The following is a 15240-nucleotide window of genomic DNA, read 5'->3' on the forward strand; positions in this document are numbered from 1 at the left end:
GTCAATCTGTGGACGTGAGTAGAGAAATCTATCATTAGTTATATGCTATGTTGCTCATTTATATTAAATCTATTTAGAACAATGTGAAAAGCAACTAGAAAAGAAGAAAGCCATTTTGTTAAAATCACATGCTGCCGGTATATTTTGATAAAATTGTTCTGAAGTAACTCTTTTTCATCAGAGGTAAAGAAGAAAATTTTTATATTTACGAACAATAAACTATGCAAACGTGAATTAAAACCACCGAGTTGCAAATTAAATAGTTTCGCGAAACAGTACTAGATCACTTTCGTTGTTAATGTTCCGGTTCGAGGCGGTCTACATTTAGTTTTAAGGATTTGCCACACTAATAGCGTTCTGCGATCTGCGGTCAGCTCAAAATGAACGCAGCCCGCGTTGTTCAGGGCAATCAGTCAGCTGTCCGGGCAAGATAATCTGTCAGCGGTAGTGACAAGGCAATCTTTTAGCGGTTTGCGTTCTTTGCGTGTGCCCGGTCAGATCGCATCAATACCAAATGTATAGAGACCGACAATGCGGGCTGCGTTCACTTTGAGCAGACCGCAGACCGCAGAACGTACACAGTGTGGCAAATACTTTAGTTTTATAATATCCAAAGCTATTTTACAGCCTCAACTTTGGTGCGGCAACCAGTGTTTATCGAAGAAACTTGTAACACAACTGTGGCTGTGGTTTCAACCCTAGGCACTATCTGACAGTTTTGCTGGCAGGTTCTAAATATAATATTTCATACTCTGTTAATGAAAATGTTAGTATTAAACATAGATTCTTATAAGTATGGTTTTTAAATAGCGCTAATTTTAGTTCTAAGTTTTAGTATTGTCGCAATTCGAAAATCACATCAGGGTTTAATATTTAAAAAGTAATATTTATTACTATTCGTTTGGACCTGTAAACATATTTTCAGTGTAAAGTAATAATGTCACTCATATTAAATACTAACAAATGACCTCTTTTTGTATTACTTGTAATAACATAATATTTAATGAAACAAAATTGAAAATCATACGCTAGCTCCTTGCAAAGTACGAGGAAAAATTGGAATTCAATTTTAATCGCGTTATTTTCACTTCACGGAGTTCAGATTATTGAGAAATTATAAGCAGGGCTCGTTCATTTAATTTCGCACGGCCAACCATTCAAACGTTTGTATACCTAATTCAAATTTAAAAAAGAAATAAAAAAAAACTTTTAATTAGGTACATATTTAGTAATGCGGTAAAAAATATTTATTGTGTATTATCTTCACACTTTCCTGTCTGGGTTCGTTTATTTACAGTTTTTCAATTATTATTTTATAACATTCCAAGAACTTTTTTGCTGTAAAATAACTTTTTTTGAATTGGCACACATCTAACATTGCGAGTAAGGTTTTTAGAATCCATTGAGATTGACATTTCAAATACCACGAATAACGTGATTAAACTATTGAACTATTCCCTAACTTCCAGTGTATTCTACTTACGAAATGATTTAATACGCTACTTATTTCTTGTAACCCTTGTAAGATATACATTTCTCATAAGCAATTAAGTATATTGGGGTCGAAATGAAGACCCCAAAATGTTTTCGAGCTCTCATAACACGAAGTCATCTGTTAATTATTGCATTAAACTTTGCGAGGCTATTTGAGACGACTAGAGGGAACTTGGTTGTCATATCACGTGACATGATAGCGACCAGTCTTTATCAGTTTGACCGTAGTCGCCATTAACATCAGCCTTTAGAAGTGCACCGCGCTGGATAAGTGTTTTCCTTCAGAACATAGTCGATAGAACGATTAGATTTTATCAGGCGCGCATCTTAGCCCGGCAGATCGATTAAGATGATTTAAACATGTACCTACTTCTCATAATTCTTTACTTAGTCTTACGACAGCTAAATTATTTATTCACTGAGCATTCTATACAAAGAGGGACCCTACCCTGAGTCTACTCATCCGTGGTCGAGGACTTATAGAAAAAGAGGCGCCAAGAATATTAAAATAGATAGATACTTTTAAAGTCATTAGTCGTTATCCGCACAACGTAATACTCCCCCGATTAGACCCTTGACGCACTCCAGTTAAATTGACATCCAGATTACTGTCGCATAAATAAATTAGTGACGAACCCTCCAAACTGGTGACTTTAAGTATAAGATTCAAGTTAATATTTTGAGACGTTACATAATTAAATTCTTTAACTTGCTGCCGTCTGAGAGCGGTTGGTATTGAAGCAGTTGCTTTAAATGGAAAGTTATTTGATTGGAATATATTTGAAGGTTTCAAAAATCTATGAGTTTCATTCGAAATATACGCGTTAATCACTTGCTCATTCAGGGATCCATTTGGGTACTATTTTTGGTATTCTAAATTAGTTTGACTCACCTTGAGACTTCTAACCTCCTGTTTATTTTAAAGCTTTAATCTAAATTAAGTAGTCACAATCTAAAAAAAGTAAATAAAGGTAAAGCTACCTTAAACCTAATATTTAAAAGTCGCATCTCAAACTAATTTGAAAATTATAAATAACTTGAAAAATCAAACTGCCTAAGGCGGAAATTAAACCCACGACCTTCCGCTTGCCGGGCGACTGCTCTTCCAACTGAGTAACTAATATTTAAGATTTTAAATAAAAATGTCGTGTTGAGACCCTTGTTTCTCTATTTTCATAGTAATATTTGTTCTCAGCAAAACTGAACCACTTTATAAACTGTTTTTAAACTTGACCCATATTAATTGAGAAGTGCTTTAAAATGGATGGCCCAAACCAACTCAAATATTAGTTTCTTACTGCTTCCGATATTGCGGAGTTATTTACCAAATTCATAACCAACTTAAAATAGTTCCCCAGTTTCATTGTCAACGGGCCCGATATATTGTAACCTTTATTAACAAAGTTGTATGAGGGTTGTGTTTGTCGTAAAATTTAATAGAAACAATCCCTGAGGATTTATACGGACCCAATTGTGACCCGCATTCGCTAATCATAACCAGGTTACCAAATTTACCGTCTGCCTAAAATAAATGTTTTCAAACTCATCTTTGTATACCTTAATTTATAATGTGGGACATTATTTTTGATAAAATATGTTTCCAATTAAAAATCCAAGTATTGATTTAGCACGAACAAGGATTCTGTAATTTTATTTTTCACTTTGAAACCTCAATTTCAGTCTCTATTAAGTTCCTACTTTTCAAAACATCAGATCAGACATTTTTATTGCAAAATAGCACCAACTACTTTACTGCTTAAGATATCACAATATTTACTTTGATGTGCCGTCGTACGTAGATACTACCTACATACTTTTCAGTACGAATATATGCTTTTATCTACGCATTTACTCCACTGGAATATACGAGTAAGTTTGCGCGCTCTAAACTTCAAAACTGAATCGTTGTGATTCAAGAAAGGACGTCCGAACAAAAACACATCGCGAAAACAAAAGTCGAGCGAATTCTTGTCTCAAACGTGCTCAAAATTGAGATATAATCTTGAGTTTTCACAATATTTTTCTAATGTATAACGCAGTTTCGGCTTCGTGCCATCCCAGTCGCAAATTCATCTTTGTAAGTGCTCGCTCTGACACAGGTAGGTTGTATAAAATATGCAAAAACTACCACTCAACTCATGGTTGTTTACAACGCCTTTGTCTTTTTATTGCGACAGGGAAATATTAAGCTTCCGAACCGTCTGTTTGATTGATAACTGAGTGCGTATTACACTTAGCGAGTTTTTTAATGCGTTATGTATGCATACGAGTATTAGGGGAAAATGGCAATCCGTGTTGTCTTTGGAACAAACTGCGATATACGGTGTTGCATTTCGTATATTTTTAACGTGATAAGTGGGACAAGGGGGGTGGTTTATGGTGCTGTTGTTTTGAGATATTTGCCGGTTGCAGAGATTGTTTTGTTTTTTCACTTAACTCAGTTACAATCGGTAAGTTCTACTCGCATTTTTTTGTTATTATGTGTATGTTGACATTGGTAGACGTAAGCAATGCTATAACGAATTATTCAAAGAAAATATACTAACGTATTTCTGAGATAGAAGTAAAATATCTTTATCGATTTCATTAAATAAATCAAGCAAAATAGTATCCAAACGGAAGTAATTAAAACAAACCGAAGGGATAATGAACTTGTTTATCATATGCTAATGAAACACACTCTAAGGACCGCGTACGTAATGAAATACTGTTACGGAGTTGTGGGTTGTAAATAAAATTACTCCCTGTCTATACTCGTACTTTGAGCTGATAAACTTTGATAGACTTTATTGTTACTTATTACATACGATTATAACCATCTTTTTAAAAAGATTTTATATTAGTTTTTAAAAGTAATCATTGTTAGAGTTAGTTTAAAGTTCGTTCTAGCGTCATCATCAGAAAATATGATAAAAGTTACTCTCTTGAATCAGAGGATCAAAGGTTCGATTCATAAGTAGGAAAAGCAGTATAAAATGACGTTATTACTTGATTCGACTCTAGAAACTCGAGAAAAGCGTTTGGTATTACACAATTCATACCGTTATTATTACTTTCACGACAACAGACAGCGCGTAAACAGAAATTTGCACCGAAATATCTATCGAAAATATTATTCTCGGTGTAAAATCGAATGAAAACTTCTTAATTGAAATGCACAACAGTTGGATCTTCAATTATGTACCCAATAATAGAGGAGGAATTTTAATTGTTCGCCCAAGGAGGTCTAATTCAGTTAGAGGCCTTGAGAGGTCGTTTGCATGACTTTGCATTTTTAAACATAATCGAGGTCTCGGGTGAATTTTGACAACTTGATGTCCTCTCTCGAGAGAGAATCTCGAAGTCACTGAACTGGGGTGCTACTACGCAACACAATTTCGATATGTCCGACTCTACCTACCTCCCTCACTCACTTCTTAAATTGCCACGAGTGAAAAAGACAGATGGGTCTGATAAAATCTATATAAAAACGAATCTTGACTGTAGTGCTACTACGCAATACGACTACGACATATCCAACTCTACCGACCTCTTTCACTCACTTCTTAAACTGCCACGAGTGAAAAAGACAGACTGATAACCTATCAAAGTCGTTTTGTGGATAGACCTCCGCACTCGAACAACTTAAAACTAGATAACATGAATTTTAAACAGTTTGAAGCTCTTGTAATAATTTGCGAAGGTCGTATTTCTGTGAGGTTCAGACTTTGTCGAGCAGCTTGCGGGAACAGTTGCATTTTCTTGCATAAACTTGCGAGAAGAAATAGTATCAAAATGTATGATAATAGAGAAGATTTTTAGTTGTCAGCACATTGGACTGTATCTATTTTTGTAGAAAAATCACACCTATTGTAAGATTCCATAGTATTTTGTCTGATGCATCGTTTTACTTACAATCATAGGAAATTCGCAAATATTTGAAACACTCATGTGTTTCATTTGCCATCATGTCTGGCCTTAATTTTATTTAAAATACTTAGGTGTTGTAATAACTCTTAAAGTACCTAAAATAAATAAAGCTACATAAAACGTGCTTATAGTAAACTAGAATTTCAAAGAAATAAGAAGAATTTTGCTATACAACGATGTTTATTTCAAAACTCTAACTTCAATACTTTAAAAGAAATTGCATTTTTAAAGTAAGCTACTAAGTTTTCGCGGCCAGTACTATATTTACTAACTAGCGCCCGCCCCGGCTTTGCACGGGTGCTAAGTATACATAATATAAACCTTCCTCTTGCGTCACTCTATCTATTAAAAAAACCGCATCCAAATCCGTTGCGAAGTTTTAAAGATCTGAGCATACATAGGGACAGACAGCGGAAAGAGAGTTTGTTTTATACTACGAGTATGTAGTGATTTGAAATACACGCGAGCCAACACACATTATATGTTATAATATCACGTGCATCCCGGTTATTCCCTGATTTACTGACCTCGCAGGCACACGCCTGCGAATCGGCCGATCTAAATGGGCCCGTGGCAAATGGCCGTCCAGCTCGATGCCAGTTTGGAATGCAAAACTCGATATTTGAATTTCAAAACACCGCCATAGCTTGCGGCGGAACTCGTAGAATAACGCCTCCCATGATTCTTCTTTCGAATAAAATAACTTGGATACCGCTGTCACATCTGAATATCAATTGAGTTGACTTTAAAAGATCTGACTCCAGTTTAAAGTTGGGGCTATTTAATTACGAGGTTATACAGAATTGTGGTCGATAGCATTATTTTAACAAAGAGGTTTACACAGAAATAATACATTGAACAGATACAAATAATTTTATAAATATAGCAGCAAAATATTTTATTTTATCAATAGCGCAAAATCTGTATTTATCAGCTTTAACATGTGGTTTTAATGAATCAGAAAGTAATATTTAACGTCAAAAGTTTTCACTGAATCGAGATATATCAGCAGTTTCGTTTGCGCTTAATATTACATAGACAGCAGTTTCATTTGTCGATATTTGAAGCAACTCTGTGGCAAAAGTGGGCCAGCGACATATGCAGTAAACACTGATCACGGTGCCCAGTTAGTTATACAGTGTCCAAAGGCTTTGCGACAGCCGATGACTATTTGTAGTACATACGCCGTATTCCGTATGTCTTGGTGTATTGCAAAGGTTTATTTCCGGTAAATGTTTGATTTGGACGTAGAAATTCCGTCTGGTATTTATTCAGACGCTATTTGGGTTTATGAACAGTTAGTATGACGTATGAAGAGTTAGTTGAAGACGTACTAGCTTTTGCCCGCGGCTTCACCCGCGTGAAATTTAGTTTGTCACAGATCGTCATAAATTATAGCCTATGTTATTCTAGGTTAGGTTTTGCGTGAAAAAGTAACAAACATGTTATCATCCAGACAACCATTCATTTCGCATTTATAATATTAGTAAGAGCAAGAAAGATAAACAGTTAGTTAAAGTTTACAACCTTGGTGGCTTTTTGAATGAAAATTAAGTAATGTAAAACTTTATTTAAATTACACTTAGGCTGAGTTGCATCTTACTTTGACTTTAACAAAACAAAAAACTGTCAAACTCCATACAAAATGCAACGTTTATTGTTAAAGTTACTGTTAAAGTAAGATGGAATCCAGCCTTAAAACTTAGCAAAAGTTACACTACCCAATTTTCTAATTTACAGCAGCAGTGCTACACATAGTGCTACGAATCTCGTAGAACCAACGTAGTCGGCGTCCGTAGCAAGATTACTTTCGTAGCATTCGTAGCGTTTTAAAGCTGTAAATCAGCTTAACGGCACAACTTAAGCCTTAGGTTTTGCTCTATGGTTGTACCTTTATGTTAAGTGTAGTCATTACCTATACGTTGAATATACTCGTATACCTAAAGGTGTGCTGAATAGCAACTAAAATTGTTTTAATAACTTAATTATTACGAAATACTTTGTTCGATTTATTTAATGTTTGTAAGCATTAAGCTCAAATAAGATGGTAGGCCCTCATTGCTTAACTTGGCAATCCTAGCTCGCTTGGCGCTGCCTTTCGGAGTTGGAGTATTACATGAACCTTAGGTAAATTCTCTCCGATTTTTCCAAGTTATGAATTTACATGTCGCTCGCAGTATCTTGACCACGTTGGTGGTTAGTGAAGTTTTCATCTCTCCCATAGAATCTCATCGTGAAGCTTAGTGTCTAGCTCACCTGTCGCTGTTATTGCTTGTGGGTGTTTAGTTCTTTATTAAGGTACTATGTTTATAGTGACTTACCGATATCAGCGGCCGCATGCAGCAAGTCTGCCAGCAACTCAGGCTCGTGACAAGCTATCGCTAGCCTCTCGTCGTGAAGCCTGGCCGCGTCTAGCTCGCCTGGCACTGCCTCTCGCAGCTGCAGCGCCACAGCGCCCTCGCCGCCGACTGCGGCGCTGTACATAAGCACAGCGCGAGGCGAGAACGTAGGCAGCGGCAGCCGGGCTGTGTGCACCTGGAAAGATGGAAAGGTGGTGTTAGAAAGCTATATTAGATGGGAATTCTTTTGGACTTCGTGACATTTAATTTCTACTTTAAGGGTTAAAATATCGCTACCGAATCGAGACCTATTAGAAATAAAACATTACTAAGGTCTTATGCAACCACTTAGGGTTTATTTATTTTAAACTTATATACACATGCACATAGAACGGTGTACATAAGGCGGACTTAATGCCTTTCGGCATTTTCCTCCAGTCAACCTTAGGGCCAAATTGAGAATAAAGTAGTTTCGAGTTGCAGTTCACGAGTTAAGAGTTGCAACGTAACATCCCTAATTTCAGATTTTCTATGCTGCTAATAGCACAGAATACATAATAGTAGAGCAACAGAAATTGCACTCCCTTGATCAGGATCAGATGCGGACATTTTAACGGTAATAATAATAATGCAAAATTTCCAACGAACCTGGTGCATTCGAAATCGCACCTTACTACTACGCTCACAAGAGCGCAATTTTTTTGTGATCAGAATTGATCTACCTCGCAGCTCAAGCGTCAGGGTTGTTTGAGCAAAGTAAAATAAATCAAAACTTAATTTTAAGAAGCAATTATTGTATTTACGATTAGTAAACGTTAATCTAGTGGTGTTTGTATTTCGTACCATCTCCAAAGTACCTATTAACAAACTTCAGTGTTGCGATAATTAGAAATTGGACAAACAGTTTTAAAAGGTGTAGTGTCGGAAAATAGACACGGTGAAGTAAAGTTAATGTTTTATTAGCTAAAATAATGTTTTTGCTATAGCTTTTTGCCATAAGTATTTCAAATTTATTAAAAAAAAATGCTGTTATTTTTAATTTTTTTTTTTTTTTTTTTTTTTTATTATAGTTAATTATTATTTCTAAATATACGATTTTCCATTATAAAGACGAATAACAGTGCTGTTGGAACAATAAACCTTGATTGCGACGATGATCGACTGAGCGAGTATAGGTACGCGTGTGTACACAGGCGCGTGGCGGCCATGACTGATTTGCAACTTGAAGTTGTCGCGCGCTGTAGGTAATTATCTCGGCCGGCATAGGCGAGTGACGGAGGCCTGCTAATAGTACTAACCACTTGACCCTCCGTCTATAAAAACTACTTAAAAAACAGTCATCGAAAAAGTTATGTAAACCTTTAAAAGGCAGTGGGAATATAGTTCCCACCATGTATTGAATCTTATTCGCTTATCTTAAAGTTCCAAAACAATGAAAAATTTGATTGGGTTATGACTGTTAAAAGGTTAACATATTATTATATTCAATACATCGGGGAATTAAATCCAGAACCTTGAAGTTAGAGTTTGATTCCCTAACCGCTAACCATTGACCCATGGGCCTAGGGATTAACTATGTTGACTATAGGCAATGATATTGGTTTGGTCGATCCTCATTCCTCATTGTGCCAATCACTCAAATTTTGGCAAATATTCAGCGTGTCTGTCTGGAATTTTCAATATCAGAACGAAGTTTAATAAAATTTGTATTATTTTGTAATACAAAAGGTATCAAATAAATACCTTGTTGAAGAATCTTTATTAACGCCAGTTATGTGATACGGATTTATAATTGCAATATTCAATTACTTAATAATATACTTTCAGCTTATTAATAATTACTTGTTGGCTTCAGATATACTGTTTCGCTTATTAGTTCCTAATTAAGACACTTATACGTGATGATTAGTTTCTCATTTACGTTAATCAATGGGAATTAATTAAGGATTCTGTATAAGATATAAGAGGATCGTTGTAACTATGAAATATTTGATTGATGTTTTGGGAAATTCGACTACCTATACCTAACAATATGTTAGTAACGTACGCTTTAAGGTTAGTAAAAATAAATTAAAGTAGGTGATATTGATGTTGATTTAACAAATACAAAATCAGAATCACTGTTTCAATAGATACCTACACAACTTTTAACAACATTTTTTTTAATATGTTGCTCCAAAGGGATGATAGGGAAAGCTATGTTGGGACGTGTATATGTTACGGTTAATGTGATAAATTGAAAATTATTAATAATAACCGGTTATTATGAATAATTACCGACAGTCGCGGTAAAAGTGATAAATGAATCACATTTAACAATGATTATTTAATAATTCAAGCTTAGTACTAACAAATTTCATAAAAGAGAACAACATCTTGTGTACGTGCTCGTGTACAGCCAAACTTTTGAACGTTTTGATATCATATATTAATATAATTTGGCATAATGAGTTTGGAGTGTTTCTTGCATAATATTACTTTTCCATGATTCCTATAACATAATGTTTTGATTTAAAGTGAAAAATAGGTTAAGGTGCGGCGGGGGTGGCCCTTGGGCCACCCCTAAGCCGCCTATTTAGTTTTATACACACATAAATGACCTCATATTAATCACATTTACCAAATCATGCGGTAATTATTCATAATAACCGGCGATTATTCATAATTTTCACATTTATCACTTTGACCGTAACATATACATCCTGTCCCAAAATTCAACGATAAGCCGGCACCGAAGGCTGGTTAATGGACATGGTTATGAGTACCTTAGGAAAAACAATAAAAAAAAAATATTTTTTTTGTGTATAAACTGCAAGCTTTCTGGGAACTGCAAGCATTCTGCTGGGGGTTTTAGGAGTTGTGTGTAGACAGCAGTACTACTTAGGATGCCGATACAAAAAAAAATATTTTGGGACACGTTGTATTTAAGTGCCTTAAAAAGGGACTACATGAATTTGAAAAAAAAAAACATGTGGTACGCTCCGTTAGGTCGCACCCAAAATTAAGGGTTAAAAAATATATCCAGCTTAAACCACAACCGTCCGGGATCGTTAGCCGGACCATCAGGATCGGAATTGAAGCGGTGTCGAGTCGGACTGCGCAATTAAACTTCGGAGCAACTGCCGCTGCTGCCGCTAACTTAGATGGCGCTAGTTACTACAGTCTTGCTTCAGTTACTTGGTTACGGAACTTTTTGACAACTCTTCGGTGTAAATGGAGGAAAAATGCACCACATGTCGCTGCTTGGGTGGTTGGAGTCAGGTTTTTAAAATAGGCAGTTCGTTTGTTCGTTTCAGCCAATGACGTCCACTGCTGGACAAAGGCCTCCCAAGAATAGGTCAAATTAATATTTCAACAAATATCTAGTAGATGTTTTCATTTGATTAAAAAAACACCGTTAATCAAGTACCTATAGTATCTATAAATCTCTAGTTGTATATTGGTTAGCATTCTCTTATTTGGAATTTACTTTTTTTTCTGTCAAGGCAATGTTTCCCGTAATAATCAACAATAATAAAAGGAAAATATATCACCAATAATGTTATACTATGATAGATTAATAGATACACGTTGTAATTAGATATTGCAATTTGTCAAAAATTCAAAGTTTATGGAAGATAATTAACTTTAAAAAAAAAAAAACCGACTTCAAATGCGTGAACACAAAAAAAAAACTAAAAATTAAAAAAAGTTCTACCCTTGGGGGTGAAATATTTTCTTCAAATTCGCATGAAACCACCCTTTTGATAATACCTATTCAACAAAAAAAATAATCGTTCAAATTGGTTCATAATCGGCGGAGATATTGCGTATAAAAAAGTTCATCCCCAATTTTCCACCCTTGGGGGTGAATTATTTTCTTCAAATTCGCATGAAACCACCCTTTTGATAATACCTATTCAACAAAAAAATAATCGTTCAAATTGATTTATAATCGGCGGAGATATTGCGTATAAAAAAGTTCATCCCCAATTTTCCACACTTGGGGGTTGTTTTTTCTATTATTAAATTTAAATGGGACCACCCTTGAGGTATTACCTATACGCCGAAAAAAGATTTGTTCAAATCGGTTCATAATTGGCAGAGTTATCGCGTAACAAACATAGAAAAAAAAAAAACATACGGGTCGAATTGAGAACCTTCTCCTTTTTTGAAGTCGGTTGAAAACCAACTGACAAAGCTTTAAATTTTTACTCGATATTATGAAAACGTTACTGTAGCTGTTTTAACAATACTTTTACATTTTATATTTCATTTTATCGTATTGTTTTATTTTCGTTTTTTTTTCGTTCATTGTATTTAATTGTTTTTTTTCTTTTCGTTCATTGTATCTTCCCAATGTTTCTATTTTCCTTCTGCTTAAATGTAGATTTGGGAGCATTGTTTTGATCACTAACTCACAAAATTCGCGTTGAATTAAAAACTTTCTCGTAGCCTGGATTCCAAATTGCCGTCCTTAATCGTTTGCCAAAATAAAGGTACGTGCAAATTGATCACTGACCAATATCTTATGGCCTTATAGATAACGTCCGAATAGGACAGTTAAGGAAACGAAACCTTGCTGGCTTAGCTTAAGGTTGCAATTTGTATAAAAATGTGAGGGCATTATAGAAAATGTGCCAGAGCTACCGTTATTGCGTTAGAAGCTTAGGGGCTCCGTAATAGTATTAATTTGTACTATGACAAAATTAGCACGTCGCCCATTTTGTTTTAGTTCGCTACTAATTGGTTCATTGTAAGAAGAAAACTACTTTAATGCATTATGTTATGAGTGCATGGTGTAGGGCTATTATGACCGAAAATAGATTACAAACTCGTAAGTAAAGGTCTTTATATTGAATAGTTTTTTTACAAAGGTTAGAAGACTTTTTCAGCCACTTGAAGTAGTCGAAAACTTTTGTTTAAAAAAATCTTCGAGCGCAGCCATTATACCGAACTCTCATTCATGAATTAGTTGATACCACAATTTAATTTCCATAGATTCAAACTTAATTGAATTTTATTTATATTTAACAATGATGTAGTTTCCAAAGCAATCGTTATTGTTAATGTCGTCACCTAACCAAATGTAGAGTACGAATTTGCTTTATCTGTTTAGTTACATCTAAAAATAAAGAACTCTCCGTATTCCCAGTCACTCCTTGTCACAAAGACGTCATCCCATTCCCATTCATCAATTTATAATACAATCGACAGCTTACCAGACTACACATTAGTTGCAAACTCGCTCCAATTACAACTGAATAAAGTACAATGTATACTTTCATGTACCGTCGTGTGTACACACCGTACGTCTGCGAGTGACATAAATCGCACACACTAGGCCCGGGAGACGAGCACAAATAAATAGTTGCTTGAGTAATTATCGGCGAACATTGTTCCGTAACGAGCGCGTAGATTATAACGCGATTAAAGCCCACACGGGCCTTAATGGAACCAGCGATGCAGGCGGCGTAGAGAACAGCCAGATCATTTTTAATGGAGTTTTATGAACTGAAGTAGCAATGGGCAGGGTATGTAGTACGCAGAACTGACGGCCGATGGGGCGTCAAGGTTCTGGAGTGGAGGCCACGTACCGGAAAGCGCAGCGTAGGACGTCCACCCACAAGGTGGACAGACGACCTCATAAAGGTAGCAGGAAAACGCTGGATGCAGGCCACCACCAACCAGCCTGTCACGACCACCTTTTTATAAACCTTTACATACTTTTTTGTACCATAGATTTACCATAGATTTACCTATTAAGAAAAAATAAACCAGTGTCAAACTAGCTTCTGTTTGTTTCATTCAAACGGCCATTGTGGAAATAATTGGGGGAGGAGGCCAATGTTCAGCAGTGGATGTCCTATGGCTGAAATGATGATGATGATTATGGACGCAGCTCAGGTATGGGTTAGATTTCTTTAAATTACAATGTGACGACAACGTAGAGAACAGCCAGATCATTTTTAATAGAGTTTTATGAACGCAGCTCTGATATTGGTTGGATTTTTTGAATTGATGATGATGATGATGACATCACGGTTTGATCAAACCAAAGATCAAACCGTCTCGACCACAGGTCTCGACCAAAAGGGCGCGCAATCACAGGCATGACGTTTGTGTCATGTCGCGATTTTTGCTGAGCGGGCGCCTATTCAGCATTTATGTTTTTATTTAGTTTTTATGTTTACTCTTGCTTTGTATACCTTAAATTGTGCTGAATAAAGACATTCTTATTCTTACATAAGGCATTTGTGACCTAACCTTTGAGCTAAACTGAAAAAATAGATGGCGAAGCCTATTGCCATTAGAAAGGCATGTAGTGAGTTATCAGTAGTCCTTTTCGTCGATATACCGGTCTTAAGGAGCTATGTTTCCATGAAGCGAGGTATCTAGTCTACTATGCTAGGCTGTCGATCGTTGTTAGGATAAAAAAAAAAGATCCTTAGAAGCACCACAAACCGGTTTAAATTGATAGAATTTGCTTCAGTCAATAAAAATGTCGGTATTATGTGAGGAATAGAACATTTCTATTCTAAATTCAAGTCGGATTCGGTGTCTATAAATGTTACTTACAGATTTATCGACTTGGGCGCCTTTAGACAATGTAACACGATTTTGATTCGATAAAATCTCAAATATCTACTTTTATGAGTACTATGATTTCGTTTTTCATGATCGCCTAACGTGAGTGACATTAAATTTAATAATAGACAGTTTGACACCATACTCCAATAATTCGAAACTACAACTTTTTTTAAAAGACCCTTAATTCTGGTCTTAAAAACTTTATTAATTTTAAATTACCTGTAAATTACGATTTTTGTTCGCATTGTAATTGAAAAAAGTAGTTAAATTGAGTTGACAAAATAGTGACGTCACTTGCTTGTAGTGCCATACAAATTCTATGGGAGAGTTTCGTTTTGACAGATTTAAAGTACGTCAATTGATTGGTGGTGTCAACATGTCTATTTAGTGTAACTGACAAAGGCATGTGTATCAGTTATACGAGTAGTTCTTGCAACTCACGAAGGAGAGAGCTTTACTTGTGTGTGTACGTGAACATGCATATAACGATAGTGAAATGTCTATCGAAACTTTTGAAAAACGAACAGTAGCGAGCCACCACTAATTTAAAGCTCACTCGCCTTCGTGAATTGCAACAACTTCAGAAAAATTGCTAACACAGAAGTGATTATAAGAATCAACCACATCTTATTTTGTGTTTCATCGATTTTATATCATAATAAACTACTTGGCGTCAAAACAAACCATCCCCATCGCTGTCGTTGCGGTACTCGCGTCGGTGAGTTAGGACACCATGGCCTCTCATGCCAAATGAGCGCTGGTCGAGTCTCCCGACACGCCTGCATCAATGACGTCATCCGCAGAGCTCTTGTCGCCGTCAATGTGCCAGCAGTTTTAGAGCCTAACGGCATATTCCGTGACGACGGCAAGAGACCTGACGGCATGACGCTCATTCCCTGAAAGCAGCGACGTCCTCTTGTGTGGGACG

General features: G+C 35.9%; 2 long non-coding RNA genes across 2 annotated transcripts in view; both read right to left on the reverse strand.

Moving 5' to 3' along the window:
- The window catches only part of LOC135080915 (uncharacterized), a 44189-nt gene extending 36394 nt beyond the window's left edge, over positions 1 to 7795 (reverse strand). The window contains exon 1 of the long non-coding RNA XR_010259085.1: positions 7725 to 7795. This is a non-coding gene — a long non-coding RNA (uncharacterized LOC135080915). The remainder of the gene's footprint in view (positions 1 to 7724) is intronic.
- A 71-nt stretch (positions 7796 to 7866) lies between these two features.
- Positions 7867 to 15240, reverse strand: part of LOC135080385 (uncharacterized) — a 206549-nt gene continuing 199175 nt past the window's right edge. Inside the window, exon 3 of the long non-coding RNA XR_010258996.1 lies at positions 7867 to 7938. This is a non-coding gene — a long non-coding RNA (uncharacterized LOC135080385). The remainder of the gene's footprint in view (positions 7939 to 15240) is intronic.

Source organism: Ostrinia nubilalis, chromosome 18 (assembly GCF_963855985.1).
Source record: "Ostrinia nubilalis chromosome 18, ilOstNubi1.1, whole genome shotgun sequence".
NCBI lineage: Eukaryota > Metazoa > Arthropoda > Insecta > Lepidoptera > Crambidae > Ostrinia > Ostrinia nubilalis.